The sequence below is a fragment of the Argiope bruennichi genome, chromosome 8 (genome assembly GCF_947563725.1).
Source record: "Argiope bruennichi chromosome 8, qqArgBrue1.1, whole genome shotgun sequence".
Taxonomy (NCBI): domain Eukaryota; kingdom Metazoa; phylum Arthropoda; class Arachnida; order Araneae; family Araneidae; genus Argiope; species Argiope bruennichi.
The window spans coordinates 108,372,122-108,392,526 of record NC_079158.1 but is presented as its reverse complement, the minus strand read 5'-3'; the positions used below and the strand labels follow the sequence as shown (position 1 = coordinate 108,392,526).

At 30.3% G+C, this 20,405-nt stretch overlaps 1 protein-coding gene across 1 annotated transcript in view; it reads left to right on the top strand.

Annotated features, from left to right (window-relative positions):
* Positions 1-711: 711 nt before the first annotated feature.
* The window catches only part of LOC129980906 (discoidin domain-containing receptor 2-like), a 355,932-nt gene continuing 336,238 nt past the window's right edge, over positions 712-20,405 (top strand). Inside the window, exon 1 of the mRNA XM_056091382.1 lies at positions 712-981. The gene's annotated coding sequence lies outside the window, so the exon portion shown is untranslated. The remainder of the gene's footprint in view (positions 982-20,405) is intronic.

The following is a 20,405-nucleotide window of genomic DNA, read 5'->3' as shown; positions in this document are numbered from 1 at the left end:
ATCAAATCAAACTGTATGCAAACAGTAAAGAAATAATATGCACAAATTAAATAATATAAGGAAAAAAACGCATTGATTACTACCGTTAAATAAATCCGCTATACGAGGGAAACCAAATCAAATAGAATACAAGCAATAAAAAAAGAACGTGAGCAAATTAAATAATATATGTGCGTAAATTAAATAATATAAGACGAAAATGATTGATTACTCTCGTTACATAAATTCGCTGTAAGTTGGAAATCAAATCAAACTGTATGCAATCAGTAAAGAAATAATATGCGCAAATTAAATAATATAAGGAAAAAAACGCATTGATTACTTCCGTTCAATAAGTTTGCTGTAAGAGGACAAACTAACCATACAAAGACGCACTAGGCGGACGGATTTCACTGAATGTTACTTAAATATTCAAACTGCTGAGCAAGGATGTTTACCGAATGAACATCTCATCAATTCACCCTCCCTTATTACCTACCTTTTAGCAAGTATAGCATTTCCTTTCTATTCTATTCTGAGAATGCATCCTTTCTGCATCCTATCGACGATATACATGCACGGGGGAGGGTGCAGGGGAGGGCCTAGTAGCTCTATTGATTGATTTCTATCAGGCCAAAGGCATGGCCTCCAGAGGGCGCGACGGAACAACCCCGAGACCATGCTTTCTCGCACGCCGGTCCTTTTCTCTATTCTATCACAGGCAGGGTCGGGATGCGGTTCGGATGCAAACGATTCTCCTTCTCCACAGGATATTTCTCTCGCTCTTCTGTGTCGTGCCGCCCACCCCCAACGGGCTCTTTGATGGATAGGATTTAAAACTTCTTCTCTACTGGTGTGGATATTATATACTTTAAAAAAAAATACCAAACGATTTTTTTTCGATGTATATGGATGAAGTGAAGTGTGTTTTGGAAAGAGGATATTTGTGAGTATATCTCTTCTCCTAACTTCTCGAGTGCACTTGTTGCTGAGGTTTCGGTGGTAAGTTTCGGATTTCTGCTACTTCTTTCTTTTATTTGCAGTTTGGTTTTAAATTTGTAATAACGAAAATTATTTTATTATGTTAAATGTACAAATCTTGAAGTATGCAAAATATTTAAAAATTTGTGTATTACGCAATGTAAAGTATTTTCTTGGAAAAATATCATGGGTGGCCTTTGTCAATTAAACCTTAAAAGAAGAAGAAAAAAAAAGAGATGGATTTTGCTTTATAGAGAGAAGGGATGATCAAATTATTTCCATATATTTAAAGAGAAAAAAAAAGGTGAAATAAAATGTAATATGCACGTTGTCTTCAAAATAATTTCTGCTATTAAAAACTTTAGTACTTAATTTTTCATAAAATCAATTTTCAATTAAATAAAATTTTTAGATAGAAGATTTTGAAATTCTGAAATATATTTCCGTTTTAAATCAATAATATCTTAAAAATACGAGTTTCGCTGGGCAGAATTTTCCCGCTTAAAATCGTGTGTTTTCGTAGAAAATTTTTAGGTACGAATCACATACTGATGATATATATGAATATGTTTCAATCTTATCTACATATGAACTGGCTATTTAAGTAAAAAAAAAAGCCATGATTGCACTTTGTTTAACATGTTATTCGAAACAATCTGCTATATTACAGTATTCATTTTACAGTTTATCTAACATTACTTATATTTTTGAATTTACACTCAGTTTTACCATGGTGAAATCGTGTTCGAAGTGGTGTTATATGACATTGTCAGCACGAGAGCAGACAGAAAAAAGCGGTAATATTTAGTCATAAGAAATTTTTTTTGTGTATAAAATTGCGTTTTTCATGAAGCACACAGAAGAATTGCTCGTTTATAATTATAAGATTATTGTTTGAACTATGAATATTTTTACATATTTAAACTTGAATATATTCTAGATTAAAACATACCCTAGCAAAACCACTCAAGATACATACGTCACACATAATTTTCTCTAATTCGAGACATCTGCAGCTAAAACTGATGAACTGAATAAAACAATTTGTTATACATATTGGTAAGGCCCACGTAAATTAATTCGCCTCCCCCCCCCAAAAAAAAATTGCCAAAAATCTTCCATTCAATATCTTGCGCCCGGGAAAGGTTTACACATTGAAATATTACTCCTTTACTAATCAATATTAGCGAATCTTAATGTTGATTAAACTGAAATTATTATCTGATTCCTTCATAATGACTGTCATTTATTTCTCTAAATGCATTTCTAATCATTCGAACATTGATGTAATTTTTTGTAATCCATTTTTCAATTCTCCGTTGTAATTATGGGCCAGTCCAATCCGATAGCCCCAAAATCTCTCTAATTTCTTTTTTAAATTTTGTTGCTAAAAATTTTTGAGGAATTCTTCTCTCTTTGTTTTTAAGCAGTTTGTAAATGAAATTTCATTTCACTGTTTTAAACATGGGAAGTTATTTTATAATCATCTTGGATATAAAACAAACAAACGCCAATCTGCTAGTGATAAATTTTGATACAATATTATATGTGTAATAAGAGCGATAAAATGTTGGTATTTTGTGACGAGTCTAAAATACTTATGTAGGAGTATTATGCGGTTTAAACTAATACGACTCAAAAAGAATAGAAAAAAATATCTCGCTTTCTTTTCGTGAAAAAAATTATTTAAGCGTATTTTATGTTTTTACTCATTATGAGTAGCACCTACTCATGGAAAATATTTTGCTGGTATGGATCATTTTTTGCTAAATTTTACAGTTTCAAAATATCGAAAATGTAAAGAGAACAGATATTTCTTTCTTTTGATTAATTTAGTTCAAAATTAAATACGAATCTGAACGTTGGATCTGTTGTTAAATTTCATTCTTCTTAGTCTATTGCATTTTTTGAATGATCTTATTCACATATGCACCGACAAACATATAAACATAGGCAACATTTTTTTTTAAAGAAAAGATCCTTGATATTGAAAGCGTGAAAATAGTTTAAAATCTCGAGATTAAAGATTTGGACAATAAAGTAATTTCTCAATATTTTTTCTATCTTTCTATTTCTATATTTTGCATTGATTTTCCATTTAAATTTAAATTTTACAGAACTTGGAATTATGCAGCAAACTTGTGAATTATACTGAAATTGGTTTCCAATTGAATGGTTGATTATTAAGAGCTTTAATCATTTCTTTAAACATAAATTAACGCGTAGTTATTTCAATGCCTTTTTCATTTCTAAAGACGTGAAATCAATACTTTTATAGAATTAGAATAAAATCTTAAATCAGGTCTTATAAATGTTATAAAGCTCATTTGAGTGATTTGATTATTTAGTTTATCTAAATCTTAATCATTATTTTTAAGTGCATTTTTGCTCAAAATTATGATTTGATGGAAGAGGGGAATGACATTAAACGATATGAAGAGAAAGAATAAAAAGGTTGATCGAAGAGTATGGGAGTAAAAAAAGTTGGGGATTGTTGATATTATAATATTAATGATAATTTTGGATGGTAAATATTATTATAAGATCCTAAAGAATGATTACCTCTAGAAATGAGAAATCGTGTTCGTGTTTTATGATCGTTTTTCGTGCTTATCGTATAATTTCAACTTAGAAGCAGAATTTAACAATTTAGTGAAAATAATGTAAAGATCAAAAATTTGACTTCCAAATTTCCTTTCAGAACTCTCTCTCCATCTCTCTCTCTCTCTCTCTCTTTCTCTCTCTCTCTCTCTCTCTCTCTCTCTCTCTATATATATATATATATATATATATATATATATATATATATATATATATATATAAAGAGAGAGAGAGAGAGTTTATTCGTGAACACTGTAATTCAAAAAACAATTTTTACTATACAGATGAAATTCAGTATATGTTCTTCATAGCAAATCTGCAGCGTTTTTTCAAATTTTGAAGGAAATCTTTCCAGAGGAAGTCTATCTGTTCGGCTAATTGAGTATAAGTGAACAAGAAAGCTGTCAAATATGAAAATTTATTATAGATATCTATCAAATTTTGAATGAAATCCATTTAGAGAACGTTTGTCTGTCCGGCTGCCAGAGTACAACTAAATATGATTACTACATAACATAAAAAGTTTGGTAAATAAATTTGGTATTGAATTTTAGCATCTAAAATGCATACATTCGTATTAAATTTTTTACCAAATCTGTCTAAGGATTAATCGCCTGTTGGTCAGTACTTCGCACACTATTGATCAAAAACATTTAAACACTTAAAAAATTAAATAAATAAAATTTCTATGTGATCTTGTGACCGCAATTGTAATTGTGTGTTAAAATTTGGTCGAAGAAAAAGTATGTAAAATACATATTCGATTTCCTGTTATTTGTGTATTAACCGCATGCCAGAGATTAATCAACAAAAGAATGCTAACGATCGGATTCCAAATTCAGTAGGTTCGCCCCTCAGATCGATGTTTCGTAATTATTTTTCGCCAATGTCATGCAATTAACATAACAGTTTTCTTTATTATGCCACAAAGCACATAAGTCTCTTACATGGGATACTGAAAATAAAAATCAGAGCACTGGCGACATTCACGGTCTTGCTCAAGGTCCACAATTTTATACGAGGAGAAGGGGATAACATATTTATCATAGAAAGTTTTAGAGAAGTCCTCTCCACTGGTTTAATAAGAAGTCGTCTTATCTTTCATGTAAGTCTTTGAATTAAATGAGACGCTGTACAAAAAAAAATCGATTTAACTTAACTTTTAGCATAAAATTATTTACGAATTATTTACAAAATTAATTGTTTGAATAAAATTGATTACGAATATTAACTTTTATCTTTGTTAGGCATTTGCTGATTCTTAATCACTTTTATTTTACTATGTTTTTTTCATGTTTATAAAATTGTAATTCGTGTTACTTTCTTGATCTAATATGCAGTTTGTAAATTTGTACGCCACTGTACTCTCCATGGTAATATGACATTTCAACATTTTCACTTAACTTCGAGACTCAGAGCATTTAATTATCTTAAAATCAGTAAATTTAATTTCATTTTGGAAAATAATAAGAGCTGTAAAAAATAAATAAATGATAAAATTATACCATTAGTAGTAAATTTACAAGAAAAAAATTGATTTTAAAATTCCCATGATATTTTTATTATTAAATAATAAATTGTATACTTAAAAGTAGATATTAATTAAAGTAAAAAAAAAATTACTTTATGTTACACTGTCGTTTATGAACAGATTTTATAAAATTTACTCTTGTTTAAATTTGCTGTTTCAATTTTTTATGCCGATTATTAATTGACACATACTTTCGTATTCATTATTTTAAAAAACACTAGTATGAAACCTTTTTAAAAGCATTAATTGGAATTAATTTGATTTAATCATTTTATTAATATGATAGTTTAGTAACTTTAATCACCATTAAGACTTGCATTACTTGAATGATATTATCTCACAGAAAGAAAAAGAAATCCTCGCATTTTTTTTTCTGGTGACCTTCTTCTCTTAATTTCAGCGAATTTTGTCATGATTCACTCATCTCTTCGTAAAACTTTGATTAGATATACTTCCATGTTGACAAGCAAACAAATTGTGATTGATATTTGATAGTAATTTAATAGCAATATTTTTCAAGTGATAATGCTTTAAGCTTGCATTTTTCTTAAACTGACTGATGGGCGGAACAAAGGTTCAAAACACTGTACACGTAAAAATGCTGCATTTTGTAAATTGTTCAAAATGCCCTAACATAAAAACGTTATGTAATATAAATTGTTCCAAACCCTGTACGCGTAAAAACGTTACATTATATAAACTGTACGAAATGATGTATATGTAAAAACGTTGTGTATTATAAATTGTTAAAAATCCTGTAAACGTAAAAAAAGTTGCATTTTATAAATTGTTCAAAATGCTGTAACATAAAAACGTTGTACATTATAAATTGTTCAAAATGCTGTAACATAAAAACGTTGTACATTATAAATTGTTCAAAACCCTGTACATGTAAAAACGTTGTATTTTATAAATTATTCAAAATGCTATTACATACAAACATTATATATTACAAATTGTTGAAAATCCTGTACACGTAGAAACGTTGCATTTTATAAATTGTACGAAATGCTGTGACATAAGAACGTTATATATTGTAAATTGTTAAAATCCTGTACATGTATAAACGCTGCATTTAATCAATTGTCCAAAATACCATATTCATGAAAAGGTTGCATGATAGTTGCAATGTTTTAATGAATAATAAATGCCTTAGTCAGTCGAATATTGGTTGATTAATAAATGCTCTAATCACACGAATTTTTCTTGTGTACTATAATAATATTTCTCATTTCAAATATAAACTATACAGAAAATAAAATAGAATCTTTCTTCCTTAACTATCAACAACAGAAAAATTCACACTATTAAATTTTCGTGAAGCAAGCAAATAATTTGAATTTCATTGCAATAATGAATATATTAAAAATTATGCAAAAATTTTTAAAAAGCTATAATTTAAGAATAAAATTGCATGACAATCGAATATATAACATTAAAAAAACTATTATAGCGATTTTTAAATTTAAAAATAGTGTAATTAGTTTTGTGCAATAATACTTTTTGGAGATATACACCAAATAAATTTTGAATTAAAAAGAAATTGAACATTAAATTAGACGCAATAAAATTTTTAATATATTATAAATACGCGAAATTCACGCTTACTATACAGTTTATTAAAATTTCAAAAAATCGTCCTGAGATTTACATTCTCACTCTTCAATGTATATATGTACCAAATTTGGTACTTCTAAGTGAGAAGAGTTTTCCTGTAAGTGCTGGCACACACACACACACACACACACACACACACACACATTCTTCTTTATAACTTACTGCAAATTTAGTTCAATTTAATTATGCTAAAATTCCATTTGGAATTTACACTAAAACTTAGGATGAATTTCGTGATTTTTAGTTCTTATTGAATGGTGAGGGTGGCACCCCTTCTTCCGTTTCCCACGTTGGACCGGTGAGTGTGTGGGAGGGGGGAGTAAACATTTGGCCATTGCAAATCTGACTCGCGATGAATCTTTATTATAATTGGACTTCGAACTTAGAATCCTGTGATTCCGAAGTCGAGACCTTTGCAGTAAATCACCGCGCCCGCCCCTTATTATTAGAAGAGATTTTTTTAAAAATTCAAATTGGATGTTTTAATGCTTATTCAAAGTTTTTATAAAGTGTCTCTATTTATAAGACAAAGTAATCAGATATACGTCTTTTTCATAAAATTTTTTTCTCAATTTATTACTAAGAATCAAATATCTAATTTTTAATGCTTCCGATTATGAGGTTTCATAATCTCCAACTTCTGTTTTATCAAATTTTAGACTAGTATCTATCGATTTCATTTAAGAAAATACTGCACTTTCCGCAGATTACCCGGGGTAATTTCATCTTTTGCCCGAATACAATATCCCAAAAACGCCCGGAATCAAAATAATCAGTGATGCGAAGGAAATTATTTCCAGATAAGGAGCTGCATATTATTAGTGCCCCTGAAAAAAAGTAAATTGAAATCATTTAAAATTTATTTTCCTTTCCAATAAACCACATATTTTTTCTGTCTAATTCTTTATTGATCTGTTTCCTCTGCTTCGGGCCCCTGAAGAATGATGTGCAAAAAATAACATTGATCCGTTACTCAATATTTCTTTCACATCCGCCAAGTGAAACTTCGATTTTCGCGTCATTTAGCGGTTTAATTAATGCGTTTTTCACTTCGCGAACTGATGTAGAAGATTCCTTTTTTTCTTTTTTCCTTTTATTTCTTCTTCCTTTTCTTGTCCTTTTTATTATTTTTTTCTTTCTGCCGGTGTTCTCCGATTGTTAATAAAGCCCGAGTAATGAGTTTAGTTGTCCGTCGGAAAAATCTTAATTGTTCTTTACAAGCTGTGTAAATAAAGTTGGAAATTATGAATCTCGTTCTGCGTCTGTGACGTGAAAGATAACAATTCGTTATAGGATAGTCATTTGTCATAATCATGGAAAGTTGGTGAAATATGGTTCTCTGCCATTGTTTGTCTTTTAATTCAGTTGACCATGATTCATGTTATCGGTTAAAGAGTGTCAGATTTCAGTAGTTTTTTTTTTAATTATTTACCAATAACATAATGATATAACCATTTATAATAAAAGAAAAGATGGCTATTGATTTTGTCTGAGCTTTCTAAATTTAGTCTTGCAAATTTAGCGCTTGATGAAAGGCATTATGAAATTTTCATATAGTTCAGTTTTGTTTATTAATTTATTCGATGATAATTCTTTTTTCAGGAATTTTTGCATCAGATTATTGCTTTCGGTTGATTTTTTTTTGTAAAATTTCTTCTTTTTTTTTTAGAAAATATTTTTATGCGAATCACAAACTGATTATAAATGAATATTTTTCAGTCTTCCCTACAAAATAACTGGTCATTTAAATAAAAAAAAATCATGAAAGAGTTTAGTTTAGCATGCTATTCGAATCAATTTGCTATATTACAGTATTCATTTTACAGTTTATCGATCCTTACTTATATTTTTGAGCTTACACTCAGTTTTACCCTGGTGAAATCGTGTTGGAGCTATATGATTAGTGAATCATGTTGGAGCTATATGATTAGTGAATCGTGTTGGACCTATATGATTAGTGAATCGTGTTGGACCTATATGATTAGTGAATCGTGTTGGAGCTATATGACATTGTCAGCATGACAACACATACAAAAAGGCTCTAATTGTTAGTTTAAAAAATGTTTTTCTTTTTTTGTGTGTGTGTGTATGAATTCGCGTTTTATATAGATAAAAAATATAGAAAGGCACTTATATAGATTTTATATAGAAAGGCACTTGTATAGATTTTATATAGAAAGGCACTTGTATAGATAAAACTTAAAAAGCAAAACCTTACTTAAATTTGATCCAAATCTTTAGAGCCGTTTCCGAGATACGCGAAGTAAATTTTTATATATATATATATATATATATATATATATATATATATATATATATATATATATATATATATATATATATATATATATGTATATATATATATATGTATATATATATATATATATATATATATATATATATATATATATATATATATATATATATATATATATATATATATATATATATATATATATATATATATATATATATACAAGCAAAGTTCGTTTTCCGGCGTCCTTGCATAGGGGTAGCCCATCTTCCCCGTGATCTGGGCGTCCCGGGTTCGAATCCCGGTTCGGACATGGTTGTTCTTCATCTGTGTTCTATCTGTCAGGTGTGTGAATGTGCCTCCCTGTAAAAAGGGGTTGTGCAAACTTCATTTTCATATAAGCTAGAAGTCAGAAGCCGTCGGGTGCTTAGGGGTCTTTACCCTCAGAAGCTATTGCATCACCTTTCCGTGGTAACGCGGACACGACATTATCATCAATAGCTAGTTAAAGTTATAAAATGACGAATCTGAACTGCAAAAATTAAATACTGTCTTAATTTGTGAGATAATATTGAAATTTTTTTATTCGAAAAAAATGATAAGTTTTAAAAATAATTAAAATTCTCTGTATTGTATATTATATCAGATTACAAAATTTTAACCTTATATTGTCACAATGTATGATAGTTTATTTTACATACATAAAAAAGAAATGTCTTTTTTTTTTTTTGAGTATTTGGTTGAATTTTAGTACTTGAATACTTCTACTCAGATTGAGTATTACAAAAAATCCTTTTATACCAGTACCAAAGGCGAAGCATTGAGACGAAAAAGAATTATGTAGTTAGCTACGATGACGATTTTGCATGCTTTCTAGAAAACTATCCGTTTTCTTAAGCTTCTGACTATATCTTGCAGAGCATCTTAAATTCTTACAACTAAAATAATACTCCAAGCAATTTAGAATTCCATCGTCTTGTTTATTCTTTCAACTTAACAGCATATATTACAAACATTGCCAGATTCCAGAAGGTTTACAGTTGATCATCAGCTATTATACAAGAAAATAAACGAAATAATATTAACAAAATATGTTTCTCAAAGAAAAAATCGTTTGCTTTTACTTTTTAATAATATTTTAACAAAATAAAAATGGTAGCAGTTATAAAATGTCTGAAAAGGAATCGTCTGCTAAATGTAAATTAACAGATTTAGATTATGATATTTACCGAACAGCTTAAGAGATGCAGGTAAAGTGAAGCATAAGTACTGATAAAGTTTTTAAGGTGGTTTCAGTGGGTGGTTCCATTTAATAGTAGCGTATGGATAGGAATATTTTACTGGGTGGTTTTGATCCTTGATGGCAGGGTTTTAACTGTCACTTAGTTTGCTAAAAAAATTCTTGGAAAGTACTTTAATGTGATGTAGTTGTATTCCTGAATCACGCAACAATAATAAAAATCAGTGCGAGTGTTCTTTTCAAAATCTTCTCACATACTCCCTAATAAAGGTGTTATTCAAGAGAACCTTTGCATGGTGTTGGGGCGCAATATATACGAAATATTAACCTTTGTATTTAATTTAACATTTTTACTGAATCCATCGCGTCATTCTTGGCGAGTTATTTGGCGATTAATCCAATCCATGCGGTTAATAGTATCCGAAAATCGAATTTGTGTTGAGACGCGTTTCACTCAACCGATTGAAACAAAAGTTTGACGCAGATTTACGATTGTAGTCACAAAATACCATACCAAATTCGATATATTTAAGTCATTGTGTCTTTGAGTAGTCATGTTTAGATGTTTCTTAAAGTACAGATCGTCAGTTGGTCAATCCCTTGATGGATTTGGCTCAGAATTTGAGATGTGTCTAGATTATAGATGTTAATTGTGTGTCTCGAATTTTGTCTCTCAAGCTCTTGTCGCTTTGCAGTTATCGTGTTAAATTATGTTCGAACAGTTCGGACAGACAGACTTTCTCTGATAGGATTTTACTCAAAATTTAATAGAAATCTACAAATTCGGTACAAAGACCATATACCAAATTTTTATCGTTTATCTCAAAGCATTAAGTTGTCTTTGTCACATACACACATTTTACAAAAATGTGTTTTTCGAACTCAGGGTGGTCTAAAACGTGGAGATTCGAAGTTCGAATTTTTTTGACGTTTACTACACTTTCTCTATACTACTTACACGAGAAAGTAAAAAGAAGTTAAATATGTACGAGCTCATATACTAGGCATTGGTTCAAACTAAAATATTTTAAAAAATTCTTATTTATAATGAAATATAATCGCATATTTGATATAAAATGTTATTAAATATCTTAAGAAAAATAACTAACTGTTGAAGCAAACGTAAACGTTTCTCTGGACCTAATGTAAAAATTTTTCACTTCTGCATCTTTCGTTGATTTTTATTCTCTCTCTATCGTATCGTATGCTTCCATCCTTAGACCACTATCTCTATTTTGTCTGTACTTTGAATCTTTTGGTATGAGTCTTGCAATCCCTGATATATCCCCCCCCCCTCCTTGTTTACCATTGCTACGGTAATAATAGCTGCCAATGAGGGTTAAGGGGTCAGGGGAAACACGTAGATTCTCTGGTATTCCATCTTCTGTCTGGACTGTAAGTTAAGCCATAACCTAAAGGTAGGTTTACGCTCAGCCAGTTATAAAATTCCATTAAGTCACGCATGCTCAGAAGAAAGATTGTGCATGCACTGAAAGAGTGGATAATTGCAAGTTCTTGTCACAATCGGATAAGTACTTGCTATTGTACAGTTTCTGAACAAGCTAGTCTTACTGGATGGATTGTAGCTGTCTGAACGCAAAACTTACTTTATGAATGAGCCTAAATTTGGAGCATTAACTTTGGCAACCATACTTTTATTATATGATGGTTTGTAATACCATAATCCAAAACCGTTCTTTCCTTTTTGTTGCTCATGTGTCTATAGGAGAATCACCCCCTACAGTTCCTTCTTTTTCTTTAAATTACAAATATTGTTTGGAAATTAAGAAGAAAGAAGAAAAGACAAGAAAGAAATTACAAAGGGAAAACTGTAACATTGAATGTCTGTACCTATAGTTATTCTAATGATGAAGCCCTGTAATTTCTGTGATTAGCTCTCGGTGACAGGGCTGGCCGTTACCCGATTGGACCAAGTGTTTCCAACTGTGTCCTTTGCTGAAATGACACCACACTAGAGCATTCTGTGCTCACAACTCAATTCAGTGATGTAACTAGGGCGAGACAAGCATATCAAGTATTAGAAGATGAAAAATTGTGATTTGGATTTTAAGAAATATACTTTCTCGCATATTCAGTAGATAATTGGTAAGTACCACAACAACTATAATCGTTAAAATTTAAAGCTCAGTAGAATTTAGAGCTTTTGATGTATCTCATTCCGACTCGGAGATTGGAATTTTAGAATTATATCTATCTATTTATGAACGCTGTAAATCATAAACGAAACAATTTAGAAGAATAGAATTTGATATGTGGTCACAAAACTAAAATGTTCAATTTCTATTAAACTTTGGATGAAATCCCTGAACGAATCATACATTTGAACACAATAGCTCAAGGGCCCAAAGATCTAGAGGGATTGAATTTACCATATGATTTTATTTAAGAAGTGTCGATGTTACTTATTTTTGATCAAATCCATCAAATAACACACTCTATGTTCTCGGAGTTGTATTTTTTTCATATGGTATGTGAGCACTTGAACACAAGATTGCAGGAAATTAGATAGTATACTATTCTTGTGGTCGAAATAAATCTGTATGAAATTTTGGACGTAAAAAGAAAAAAAGATATCTGATGTTTGCATATTTAGTTTGCTTTATCATACTGCGAAACATGACTTGTTCCGTGTTTTGTTAGTGTACTATTAGTGGAAGAAAAAATACTCGTGCTAATTTTTTTTTTTTGTTAATTTTGTATTATAAAATATTTGAAAACTAAAAAAAAAAAAAAAAAAGAGTTGAACAATTTTTTTTTTCTTCCTCGTACGTTTTAAGATCCGTATTTCTCAAAAAAAACATTACGATTCCCGATATTTGTTGCCATAACTGCCATATTTGTTTGTATTTTTGCTTAGAGAAAGTGATCTCGTGAGATATTAATTCGAAGTGATATATTGATATATATGCCTTGGGAATAAACTACAACAGACGCTCATTAATCTTTAACATTTTTGTCTTTTTTTGCTATCGAGTTGTTGTTTTACTGATTCAATTAAAAATCCGTTGAATACTAGATGTTTTTATGAATTCTGTGGGACTTTTGTTTCGGATTATAAGGTTTTGGAACGATTTTGTTTCAGTTATAATTTATTAACAAATATCCATAGAATATTTGATGCATTTGTGGATTGTGTGTAATTTTTGTTTCGGATTATACTATTTTTGAGTTATGTCTTTTAGTTTTAGATCAGTTTACAATTTAGAGAAGCGATAATTCGATGTCTATATTCGTACGTTTATAGTGATTAAGGAATTATATTATGAGACATTTTTTTAACTTGTCGTATTTTTCTCTTCTATCTAATTAGGTGACACCTTTTATTTCGGAAAGACTGTTTTTTTCTACTCAAATGCAATATTTGAAATATTTATTTGTGTCCAGCCAATATTTGAAATATTTATTTATTGTATCCAGGCAATATTTGAAATATTTATTTATCGTATCCAGGCAATATTTGAAATATTTATTTATCGTATCCAGGCAATATTACAAATATTTATTTATTGTATATAGGCAATATTACAAATATTTATTTATTGTATATAGGCAATATTACAAATATTTATTTATTGTATATAGGCAATATTACAAATATTTATTTATTGTATATAGGCAATATTACAAATATTTATTTATTGTATATAGGCAATATTACAAATATTTATTTATTGTATATAGGCAATATTACAAATATTTATTTATCGTATCCAGGCAATATTACAAATATTTATTTATCGTATCCAGGCAATATTACAAATATTTATTTATCGTATCCAGGCAATATTTGAAATATTTATTTATTGTATTTAGGTAACATTTGAAATATTTATATACTGAATCCATGCAGTATTTGAAATATTTATTCTTTTAAATATTTTTAAATTAATTTATAAAATTTGTGTATGACTTGATTACCTTAAAAAATAGATAAGCAAACAGATTAAGTGGTTAACACGTAATTCTCGAACTTATTTAACTTCTTAATTGGATGATATTTTATTTGGAATATACTTATTTCAGTATACTTAAGATGCTTAATCCCATGAAATGACAGTGGCAGCGGTGTCCTGGTGGTAAGGTCTCGGCTTGTGAGCCGTAGGGTTTCAGGCTTGAGACCCGATTCTACCAAAGAACTGTCGTGTAAAGGGGCCCGTTGCACGTTAAATCCGCTTTGCCAAACGTCCTCCCGCTGGTGTGGCGTGGTGTGGAGAGGGGGTTGCGAGCTCCGGTGTCGTTCTCGTCATCTGACCGCGGCTCAAAATGATGAGGTCCGTCTCAAAATAGCCCTAGTGTTGCTTTACAACGGGACATTAATATAACTAAACTAAACCCATGTATTTAAACTTTATCAAGTAAAAGTTAAGTATCACTTAACTTTTGATATTTAAACTTGAAATTTAAGTTAAAGTAACAATTATGTTAAAGGGACAAAAATTCCTTTAGAGTTTTCTGAGCATATCAAGTTTCTTTTCCTTTCTTATTTGCATGGAAATAATAAACATTCTGAAACAAGTATAGTGTCTAATAAGAAAATTTAAATAAATCCACATACTTCAAGACATTAGGCGTCTTTTTAATTAATACTAAACATGAATACTTAACATCAAGGTCATGGTGGGCTCTATTAGGCACTCTAGTGAATTATACACCAAGAGTTATGAAATTTTTTTTTATCCATACGTATTAAAATATAAATATGTCAAATATCTTTAAAAAAAATTTTTAACGAAATATATTACTTTTTAAAAAATAAGATATATAGTTTTTAAAAAATTTCAAAATATTTCCAGTGATTTAATTTTTTCTATTATTTTTATTATTTTATATAAACTTATTTGGAACAAAATTGTGTATGATTTTGCAATTCCAATTAAATGTTAATTTTGTAGAAATATTTTATGCAGACGCATTGAACTTTTCATAAGAATATAATGATTTTCTGATATTATGAACTAAAACTGACTTTTAATATCTAAAAAAATTTGAAACATAAAATACATACTGTTTTCTTTTAATGTTTAATAGAAATCTTTATTATCAATTAAATTTAATTTCTTCAAAAATTAAGACGCCTGGAGCATTTCAAATATATTTTAATCTTATTAAAATATTATTTTGAGAAAAGTCATTAATTATATTTCTTTTTTTTATATTCATTTTTTAAAAATATTTTTTCATTTTTTTAATATTTATTTCTTTTTTTAATGATCATTTTCTTGAGTAATACATTTCATAATACTATTTTAGTTGAATATAAACATATATTTTAGTGATGAAACAATAAAAAGAGAGTTTCACATTTTTTTTAGTCCATTTTTGCTTATTTCAAAGTCCATTGACCCTTTAAAGATGAATATCAAATTTTATTTAGTACTCAAGTGAATACGAGAAGATAATATCAAGATCATGAAAATAAACCGAAAAGTCTTATAAATTCCGAAATAATTTTAACAGCATTTCCTTCCCTTTCATTCGGATATAATTGCTAAATAAATAAACACAACTAGTTAATTCTAAGAGATCGCCAAAATCCATCTCCAGCTCGCCAACCATTCATATTTCACTCAGAGTCCATTCATCAACTTGCTGTATCATTTGGCGCGTTCGTGTCCATGCCGAGAGCAAAGAAAGTGTCGCGATAATGGAGCGGTGTCCTGTCTTTCGTCAGAGGCAGAACTCTTTCTTCCGCGATTAGCCACGGATCTAATTCATTCGGTGTCATTTTTTTCTTTCTTTTTGTTTAGTTGCTGGGTGATCCGTTGACGGATCACGTTACGGCACGACATCGGCGCTATTAACTGTCTCATCATCTGCTGTAGGCAGCAAGTGGCGACTTTTTTTTTCTCTAGCTAGGCCATTTATGCAATGAGGGCGATTGCTTGCTGTTCATACATTCATTTCCGACAGAGAAATGGATGAAATTTGGAGATGAGTCAGAATGTTACTTAGGTTTCGGGGTTAGAGCACCAATTAGTAATTATATATAGCTATTTAGATTCCAAACAACTGTTTTTGTGTGGTGGATCTCATGTAAAAAAAGGCTAAAAGATGGTTTTAAATAGCCTTGAGAAACAAAAAGGCTTTTCGAGCATGATATATACCAGGATATATTTTTATTGCATGTATTTAATTTTAGTTCATGTGATTTTAGACTAAGGCTCTATATATTATCATCATTATAAGTGGTAATTTCTGACTTGGTCATTGACCTGAAACAGGATAGGAAGGAGGGGGTTGCAAGGTCTATTTGGAAAATATTACCAGCCTAGAAATTAAATAAAAAATAAATGTAAAATATATAAACTCTATGTATTTAAAAATATTTCGTAATACAGGTATCACAATATTCAAATTAATAAACTAAAATTAAATGAAAGTCGCAGCAATTTGTTACAGAAATGAGGCCGAATCCACGAACATCTCAAACATTCTGTTGATTTTTAATTGAATTAATGAGATAGAATAATCCCAAAAAAGAAGATGGCATCTAATTAGATAATAAAAAAAACATTAAGGGGTTTATCACTTTGTCGAGTATAAGTTGCAAGACTTCTTCCTATTTCATTATATTGACTTAATTATGGTGGGTTTTTTTATAAATATCGAGCGTCTATTTAACTAATAATGTTTAGGAACTTGGATGTCACGCAGTCATACAGGTGTCGCCCTCGTTATCTGACCGGCGTCCAAAATGACGAAATCTGATGAAGAATAGCCTTAGTATTATTTTCAAATGGGACATACATATATTGTTACGAATCTGTAATGCTGCTTCCCAGCATATTTGGATCCACCTTCGGAAAGAATGTTTTACAGTCATCGGTATTGGACGGAGTCCGGTGTCGCGTCGGAGGGTCCCGGAGCTTGGCAACAAACTTGGCGACCATGTGGCGACTTGGCGACGAATTTGGCGACTTTGGCGCCAAAATAGATTATACCCGAAGCATCGAGAATTTTCCCGATCCATCCAGTAGTAACGGCGATACGCCTCGAACGTTCCTGATTGGTTGAGAGGCGTCTAGCCCCGCCTCCTGAGACCTATAAAAGGAAACGTCCGCAGCTGCTAGGGCAGAGTAGTCGGAATCGACAAAGAGAACTGGCCTTCCAGAGATTAGCGGAGCAGCGACGGAGTCAAGTGAGTGCTGAATTAAGTTGTGCGCTACGGTCTGCATTAGAGTCTGTTGTGTGCTGTTGTCTGCACGTCTCGGCTGAAGATAATTGTGTGCTGTATATAGTTGTCGTCTTTGTGTTGTCCTGTGTGTCTTCGTGTAAATAAACGTCGTTGTTTTATTTTCTACTGCCGACTGGTGATTGAGCGTTCTCCACACCATACAAATCGCACTATCCAAACGAACCCGGAAATTTCGCAACAATATATATAAATAAACTAGAATACTTTTGAAACTAAACTTTTAGAATATAGATGTGCTGAAATTATCAATCACGCGTGTACACGAACACATTATAATTTTATTTACATACAATTTTGTAATTCGTTTTTTATAATAAAACTCGTTCATTACTTATATGATATCTAGTATTGGTTTTCAATACTTTTCTAATTTCATATACTTTTCTTGTTTTTTCTGTTCATATATAGTCTTTCATATTTATATAGCATAGTTTCATATAAAATATTTACATATTCATATAAATTTATATATTCAAAAATTCAAGTATTTATATCCATGCAATTATTTTTTCGACTTTTACGTTTTTAGTAATAAAAGGAATAATGATAAAAAATCCTAAAATGTTTGTAGTGCTTTTTCAGATGTTTTTAATGCTTATAATTCATTGATAATGCTTATTATTCATAATTCGGTATTCAGTTAATAACAAGCATTATCAACACGCAATACCCCAGAGCTAACCAGTAAAAATTTCAGTTGTTTTCACAAATCAAATAAAAATCTGCAGATTTAATAATAGTGGAAAATTATTTTTCTGCCTGCCTTTTTTAGGTTGCATAAAAGTACAATTCCAGAGTTAATTTGTAAATTTTAAATTGAAAAAAAAATATGTAATTTCTAAATTTAATTATTGACAGATTTAATATGAAATTTTTTAGCATTGAAATCATTTGGATAAATCATGTTTAAAATTGGGAAGGCTTGTTTGTTGAATTTTATATATTATAGGCTTGTATTGTAAATCTGAGTAAAGAATTTCCGAATTATATCAGAGAAACCATAAAAAGTAATTTTATGCATTATTATTCACCTAAAACAAGGACTTGCTTATTGCACCGAAAGATAAATAATATGATTGTTTTAAGTTAAGTATCCCCGAAAAATTAATCTGCATCATCTTATCACTCTGTAGATACTTTTACGATTAAAATTAAAAACTAAATAAATAAAACAAAATGATGCGCAATCTTGAATGATGCCGGAGAGGAGTGATGATGATGTCGTATCCGCGTTAGAACGGAAAGGGGGTGCAGTAGCTTCTGAGGGTAAAGATCCCTGAGCACCCGAGGGCAGAAGTCTGACTTCTAGCTATCATGAAGATGAAACTCACACATTCGCTTGTACAACCCCTTTTTACAGGGGGGCACATTCACTCATCTGACAGATAGAACACAGATGAAGAACAGCCATGCCCGAACCGCGATTCGAACCCGGGACGCTCAGATCATGGGGAAGGTGCACTAACCCTATGCAAGGATGCCGGCGCCCGAGAGGAGTCATTCGGAAGTAAAGGATTAAACTTTAGAAATTCACATTTTTAAACATTTAATTTACACATTTTAATTTAATTCTTAAATTTTTAAACACTTATAAAAAAATATGTTTTCAGGGAAGATATAGTTTTGAATTAAATAACTAAAAAGTTTTCCAAAGTTTTTTTTTCTTTACTTATTGTGTTCTTAAGTTCTGATAGGAAGTCTATTTCTTGAAATAAAATTCTTAAAGTAAAATCGATTTATCATAGTCTTTGTAGCAAAAAATAAATAAATGAAAAAATAAAGAAAAATATTGTATAGATTTTAAAGTTATGCAATAGTGAAAATATATTCTGCTGTTGGTAAATCTTCTTATCTTCATTGATAAACTATATATAATGATTTCGTTCAAATCGCAATAATTAACTATAATTCTATTGGAGATTGCATATAAATAAAATTTTATTTGCTGCAAAAGATTCTAGACACTTTAAAACATTACATATAAATAATAACTATTAGAATTTACTCTCATTGGAGAATTAATTGTGCGCGAGATTTTAATTCATAATGATGCCAGTTTTTAATTAAAGATAAGATGACTTCAAATATATATTTATATACGCCTGTTATGCGATTAACACCATCTTTGACGCTCCATCTGCAAAATACTTTAAGTTGCTATTTGGATACAAAATTTGTCAATGGATCTATATACTTTTGTAACAAAGAGACTTGTTATTTATATGCAAGGCTATAAGAATTTTGCGCCAATGAATCCTGTCATTCTATCCTTTCAACTTGAGAAATATAAAGAATAGATCAGAAAATATACCAATTTCCGAAATCATGAATTTTCTATACTCACCTAATGGATTGAAAAAAAAAATGATGAACTTATCCAATTGCTTAACCAATAAATTTTTTATCAAGAATGTAGTAATCATTTTTATTTTCTCGTATACGCATTATAGAAAAAATATAGTAATTGTCGAAAAAAATTCGAGCTCCAGATTTTGACGAATCTCCAGGCCTTAGATCATCCTGAGTTCGAAAAACACATTTTTGGAAAATGTCTGTCTGTGACAAAGATAACTCAAACAAGATTTGAGCTAAATATTTGAAATTTCTTATACGACCGTTACACTAAATGTGCAGATTTCTACAAATTTTGAGTAAATTCCGTTTAGGGGAAGTCTGGCCGGCTATTTGAATGTAAGTTAACACGGGCCGGCGTCCTGGCATAGGGGTAACGCATCTTCCCAGTGATCTGGGCGTTCCGGGTTCGAGTCCCGGTTTGGACATGGTTGTTCTCCTACTTCTGTGTTCTATCTGTGAGGTGTGTGAATGTGCCTTCCTGTAAAAAGGGGTTGTGCAAGCGATGCGTGAGTAGTCAAGCCGTACTCTTGGCCCAAGTTGGCTCTACGATAAAAACAAGAGGCGCTCCTCCTCAGGCTTAAATCGGCTGTCTTCGAACAGCGGGCTTGTCCGTGGCAAGTGCCATAAGAAA